The following is a 6,793-nucleotide window of genomic DNA, read 5'->3' on the forward strand; positions in this document are numbered from 1 at the left end:
CTGTAGCTAAACCTTTTCTCTTGCAGCCCTTCCCAGGGATGTGTGTGGCTCAAGAAGGAATAAATCTGATGGGTAGGTGTATAGGAAAGGCATTAGAAAAGCTCAGATTTTCTGTGGATAACATTCAGGCAGAGAACGGAGGACTCACACCCCACAAGGGAAAGCAAACAGAGGCAAAAGAGCCTAGGAGTTGTAGAAGCAGCCAAGGATTCACCTACTAAATTGAGTGAGCAAGCCAGAGCCACGGCAGCAGGATTCAGGCCAGCCCAGCAAGGACCAAGACTTTAGATGTTTATCCCAGCCCAGTGTGTGCCAGCAGAGACTGATAAACACAGGGTGGCCCGAGGAGAATATCCCACTGGGTTTCAGGAAGTTGGCCATGAGGTGAGGGAAGATTGGGGATTTGGGTGAATTGGAAGGAAACGAGGCTACACTAGTATTAACTGAGTCATGGAACAGAGAACCAAGAGCTTCTCTCCAGATTCCCCAGCTCCCTGTTTTAATGTTGTATTCTTTGGAAGGTTCCCTAAGGGCTAGGGGTGTGTCACCAAGCAGGAAGAAGGGACTTTTGCATCTTGGTAATGCAATTGATTACACATTGCTTTGAATCTCTATGACAGTTACCCAATCTATTAAACAGGGCTGACTCCCCCCCCCCCAAGTTATGTTGACCAGTGGCCATTTCCATACAAGCTTAGACACAGTAAAGTGCTTCCTAAATGGGACCATTAGTGCCCAGCCTTTAAATGTCCCACATACCATTAGTCTGGAATAAGCAATGGGAAGAATCCATTCCAGTACTGGAAGAAACCAAGACCCTGAGCCTGGAATGACTGGTCTATAGTACTAGGGCTTGTAGAATAGAGGAACAGGGATTCAAAGTCAGGATCCCTGACTACTGTCCTCTGCAGAATCAGCTTTTGAGAAGTCAGTGGATGTCACCCTTCACTATGCTGTTTACAGAAGTGAGCAGGGATGGACCACTGTCATCCTTCCAACTCTGTCAGACCCAGCTTTACCTATCCTGTGTTGTAAGATCTCTTTGCAAAGCTATCATGGTCAGCCCAGCCAATGGAGGCAGTCAGCAGGGATGGGGGAGGACCACAGCAGCAGGAAGAGATGCTAAATGTTCACCAGTCTGTCCCCTGGGCCTCAGTGTGGGGCTGAAGGATGGGCCTGTGCTCTGTCAGTGGCCCCAGTCTGCGATGGATGTGCAACCTGGTAGGATGGTGTCGGCAACACTTGGCGAGATTCATTTTCCCCACTGCTATGGGAGAAAAATGGGGCCTGCGAGCCATCCATCTGCTCGCAGCAAAGTGGCAAGCAGGAAAGCCTTGTCGAGAGCAGCCCAACCAGCCCAGCTCAGCAATCTGTGAACAGGGCCAGGAGGTAGGAAGCAGCACAGGACTGATTTCCCTGGCTGCACCGGATGGACAGGACTCCTAAGGGTGGGCACCATGTAGAGCCTTCAGTGCAACTACCTGCACCTTCAAGAAACTCACAGTCCATGGTTCATGCTACAACCTTTCTCTGAGAAGAGAAACTGCCCATTTCCCCTCCCACAGAAGAGACCCCAGCCTTCGCCCTCTTTATAGCATTCCTGGAATCCTGCTGGAGCCAGTTACATAGCACCTTATCCATGAGTCGTATAGAGCCTGCCAGTCACCCCTGCCAGCAGTCTCAGTATCTACCTTGCCACTGAATTCTGCTCTGGGGTGTGGAACAGTCTATTCCACTCCAGCCACATCACTTCCCTTTATGTGTCATTAGACTTATTTTTAATTATGTGTGTGCATGTGTGTCTGTGTGTCACATATGTGTAGAGGTAGCCTTGGAAGCTAGAAAAGGGGCATGAGGTTCTCTGGAGTTATGGGTAGTTGGGAGCTGCCAGACAAAAGTGCTGGGGATGAAACTCAGATCTTCTGAAAGAGTAGCACACACCCTTAACCACTGAGCTATCTCATCAGTCCACACTGAACCCCTTTCCCCTCAGTATCATCAATATGGAAGCACTCATATTCCCATGCAAGCAGAAGTAGACAGTTTAAAGCCAAAACTCCCCGCTTCCTACCACATCAACATCTACTACCTCCCAGCAGATGCTGCCAAATATACATGTCAAAAGCATTGTGTTTCCAGGAAAGTGACTACATCACAGGCGTTCCTCCATCTATAGTGGGGTTATGTCCTGTTAAACCCATCAGAAGTTGAAGACATCATAAAATGAAAATGCATTTAATCCACCAAATGCTACCTCTCAGCACACCATACAGAGGAGAGTGCTGTGTGTCCCCCGATGATCTCATGGTTAACTGGGAACATTGGCTTCTGTCCAGCATCCTGACAGTATATCCCAGTTCATGTCTCTGGACTGGGCAAACATCAACATTCAAAGTACAGTTTCAGGTTGAGGCTGTGTCTCGGTTGATAGAGCACTTGGCAAATGTATAAAAGGTCTACCTGCATTGGTTCCCCAGACCCCATAAGTCAGGTGTGTAGTACATGTCTCTAGTCTGAGTACTTGAGGCAGGAGGATCAGGAGTTCAAGGCCAGCCTCAGCTCTGGAGCAAGTTCAAGGCCAGTCTGAAATACGTGAGATATAAGAGATTGTTTTAAGAGGAGAGAGATGTGTGTGTGTGTGTGTGTGTGTGTGTGTGTGTGAAAGTGTGAAAGAAAGAGAGAGACAGACAGACAGAGACACAGAGACACAGAGAGAGACAGAGACACACAGAGAGGCAGAGAGACAGAGAGAGATGGGGGAGATGGGGAAGAAAGAAAAATACCTTTCTGGTGGTTCTGTATCTCATCTACACCATCAAGAAGTCAAGACATTGACTGTCAAGCCACCAGAAGTAGTGGACTCTCTATAGAGACCAGGTGAAGTTTGACTCATCCAAAGTCAGCATTATCACAAGTTTAGCATAAAGATCTTTCTTGTCTCCTATACAGGATTCTAGAAACTAAGTAGCCTCCAGAACCAGAGCAAGTTTAAAGAACACCACACTGCACGTGGTCAGGAGGAATTTCAGGAGAGAAAGTGGAAGTGATGGTAGGAAGAGGAGTGAGCTACAAAGTTTTATTGGAATGACTTCTTCAGCCTGGCTTGAAATGGACGGCCTTCCAGCAGTGACTGCCGCTCTGCTGCTACAATTGACCTAGACCTGGCTGTTTGTTACATGATAGCATCCCGAAGCTTGGTTTAACCTAAGTAACTCCATATTGGTTTGGTCTATAGGGCCAGTACAGGACCTTGGTACAGATCAATAGCCTCCTATAAATTGCATTTGCCAACTGCTCTGGCTTTTGGCTTTCCCCACCACCCTTTCTTCTCCTTACAAAGGGGTTCTCTCCAAAGATACATAAGCAGGGAACATTTGCTTGGGGCAGATGAGGCTCTACCATGGAACCCACCATGCTGCCTACAAGTGGGGCAGAGAACTCCAGGGAGCAGTGTTCGTTAGTCCTTGTCCAGGCTGCACTGAGAACTGCCAGATGGGCTGTCCTTAACGCTCCACAGAGGCCACATTCACATTCCCTATGGGATGGCTCTTAAGATTTTTTACACATTGCAAGTCCCATGAGAGGGCACGTGGGAAAAGCAACTGGTCCTTCCCTGTCCCCATGCAACTAGGCCTGGCATTAGTAAGCTGTAGAGAGGCTTTCCTCTCATCCCTCAGTTAGGGTCTTAGTGGAACCAGCAGGACCATTACTTATTGAGCCAATCTCTTGCTCTCATGCGGACCCACTCCCACTCTCGCCTCGAGAGAACAAAATTAAAAGAGATTTGTCCTCAAGCAGCGACAGCTCATCTTGCTAGCTCCTGCTCCACGGTCAGCAGCCCCCTTAGACTGTGGCTCAGGCTTTCTCTGCAAGAGCGGCAGGGGCAGGTGGGAGTCATTTGTCCCTGGCCTGGGTGGGTCCCCAGCTCTCAACAGCCCTCCATGTTTGACCTCTCTGCTAACTTCCCCTGTCCTGCTTTCTCTGGGGGACATTTTATAGGGATTCCGCTGAAAACTTCAGAGACAATCCTGTCCCTCATTTTTAAGGTTCTCAGCCTGAGCATGAGTCACATCTGTCCCCTCTTTCATTCAACCGAGGCTCCATTTGTCTCCGTTTTCCTGAGGCCCGTAGATTGTTCCTGGCTGAATTATGGAGCCTGGTTGGGAAGCCTCAGATTGAACATATCCCTGAGGCCATTGTCCTCACGGAGAAAGTCTGCTGCTCTCTCTGTCCTGCCCACCTGCCACAGTCCCTCTAAATTAGTGCCTCCCCATCCCTGGAATGGCACACAGAGTGAGCCAAAAAAGAGCTATGACTATAATCTCCAGTACCACCATGTGCCAAATACAAAGAATGATGTAGTTAAGGGAGGATACAGATATAGAAACAACAAAAAAAGCCCCCCCTGTAACCATGGCTCTAGGGGTAAACATCTCCCCCATTGCACAGTGCTTTTTACATCCACACTGACCACAGATGGGTTGGGCTCCTGGTCAGACAAGGGGCCTAGCTCCCCTTGGTCTCCTGCCCATTCCCATCACCATCCAGGACACGGGGACCAGAGGAAAAATCAAGATTCAGTACCAGCTGTGCTCTTTAAGAGATGAGTGCGGGATTGTGGGAATTCCCTCTTGTTTCTTCCTATAGATGATGAAGGGCTAGCACCAATCAGAAAGTGAAAGTGAAGCGTTAGCATAACCCCTTGCTGCCTTTGTGCTCATTAGTGAAAAACCATTGTCCCAGTTGCTGCAGACTGTGATGGTTAGCTTTGCTTGTCAACTTGACTGCATCTGCAACAACTAAAACACAAGCTGTTGGGCACCCCTAGGAGGTATTTTTTGATCTGATTATTTAAAGCAGAAAGACTCACCCTAAACGTGGGTGGCACCTTATGCTGGCAGCCCAGATAAAAGGATACAAAAGAAGGAAGCGTTGCTTTTTGCCTGCTTGCCTTCATTCTTACCATCAAGCGGGTCTCCTCTGACGCGGCAACATTTCTTCACTGGTAATAGAACCAACTTCCTCAGTGTTCCGAGAATAAGTCCTGGAACCCTCCAGGCCCTCGATACTGAGCTGAGACTGCTAAGATGGCCAGTCTTGTGGACTACTCTCAGAATCTTGGCCTCTTAGATGTGAGATGCCAACAAAAGTCACAGCCCCTGCCATGGGAACCTTGCAAACCCCTTCTAGGTCCTTGCAAGTAACTGCAGCAGAGGTGGCTGGTCAAAACTCATGTACAGAACTCTGGACTCAAAGAACCTTCTTTAAAGGGGAATCACTAAGAGGCAGGAAAAAAGGGCCCCTGAGTAGGGTCAGCAGATTCTTAAAGGACCAGCTAATATGTCACATGGTCTTTATTGAAATCACTCCATCTTTTCAAGGCAAAAGCAGCCTTGAACAGCAGCCGAACAAATGGGCAGGATTGTATTCCATTAGGGATTTATTTGTAAAGAGGCATCTGCTGGAATGCATATATATATATATATATATATATATATATATATATATATATATGTGTGTGTGTGTGTGTGTGTGTGTGTGTGTGTGTATACATATACATACACATATGTACATGAAACACGAAACAGACACACATATATACACACATACACACATAAACACACTACACACAGACACACACAGTCACACATACAGACACACATGTATACACACAGAGACACACAGAGACATACATACATACACACACAGACACAAAAAGACATACACATACATGCACACACATACATACACATACATGCATACATACATATGTACACACACATACACACACACACACCTTCAGTAAAACAGATGCAGGGTTTTATGTATGCCCAGCTCTGCCATGCTATAATCCAGTAGCCTAAGCATTATGCTCTCAGGATTCACACTGCTCATATTCCAGGGAACGACTTCTCTCCATCTTTGGATCTCAATTCTTAAAGTCAAGACGACTGTGTTCAAATGCAGAAAAAGGCTGCCAGGGCCTGCTACTGGTGACATCAGCTCCACTCCTGCATGTGGAGAGGGCCTGAGCCACAGAAGCCCAGATGTAAGAAAGAAGCGTAATGAATTAGCTTTCCAAACCCTTGCTTGCTGATAGCAGGAGCGTAATCCAGTCTTGAAAAACAAAGCATCATTTTCAAGAAGTGCCAAGTATCCATTTTCTGGCGGCCTTCCTGCTCTAATGAGTGGTTCTGGAAGTAGCCACGGGTTATCAAATTATTATTTGTAGCACTGCTCCCCTTGACATCACAGCCAAGAAACATTTTGCAGTATTAGCAATTCATATATCATATGGGATGGGCATAGGTCTACAGGTCTAGACACAGGAAACAGGATTTGCTACAGTAACCAAAAAAATCCTACTTTCCATGCAAAACTTGTGAACATTTTCATCTTACTAAAATATTTAATAATATTTAAGTCTTTAAATTTTTTAAATAAATGCCAGCTGTATATAAATGACTTTTACTTAGCTGGTTGATATTAATTCCTTGTAATATAAATTATGCCTTTTAATTTTAATAATTCATTTGAAATTCTATTTTGAAATCATATGTGAGAGAGATCTGATTTTTAAAAAATTTTTTTACCATTACTTGATCTTAAATGCTTAATGAAAATATATTCAAATTGTAGACACAGGATAAATGGTGTTCTGTTCCCTAATACTTTATCTGAGGGATCCGCTGCAGCTCTATTGTCTACATATGAACCATCAAGCACTTGAACTATGTTCAGTTTGCAATGAGATGTGCTGTAAATATAAAGTATGCGCCATATTCAAGAAACC

Source organism: Mus caroli, chromosome 11, assembly GCF_900094665.2.
Source record: "Mus caroli chromosome 11, CAROLI_EIJ_v1.1, whole genome shotgun sequence".
Taxonomy (NCBI): Eukaryota; Metazoa; Chordata; class Mammalia; order Rodentia; family Muridae; genus Mus; species Mus caroli.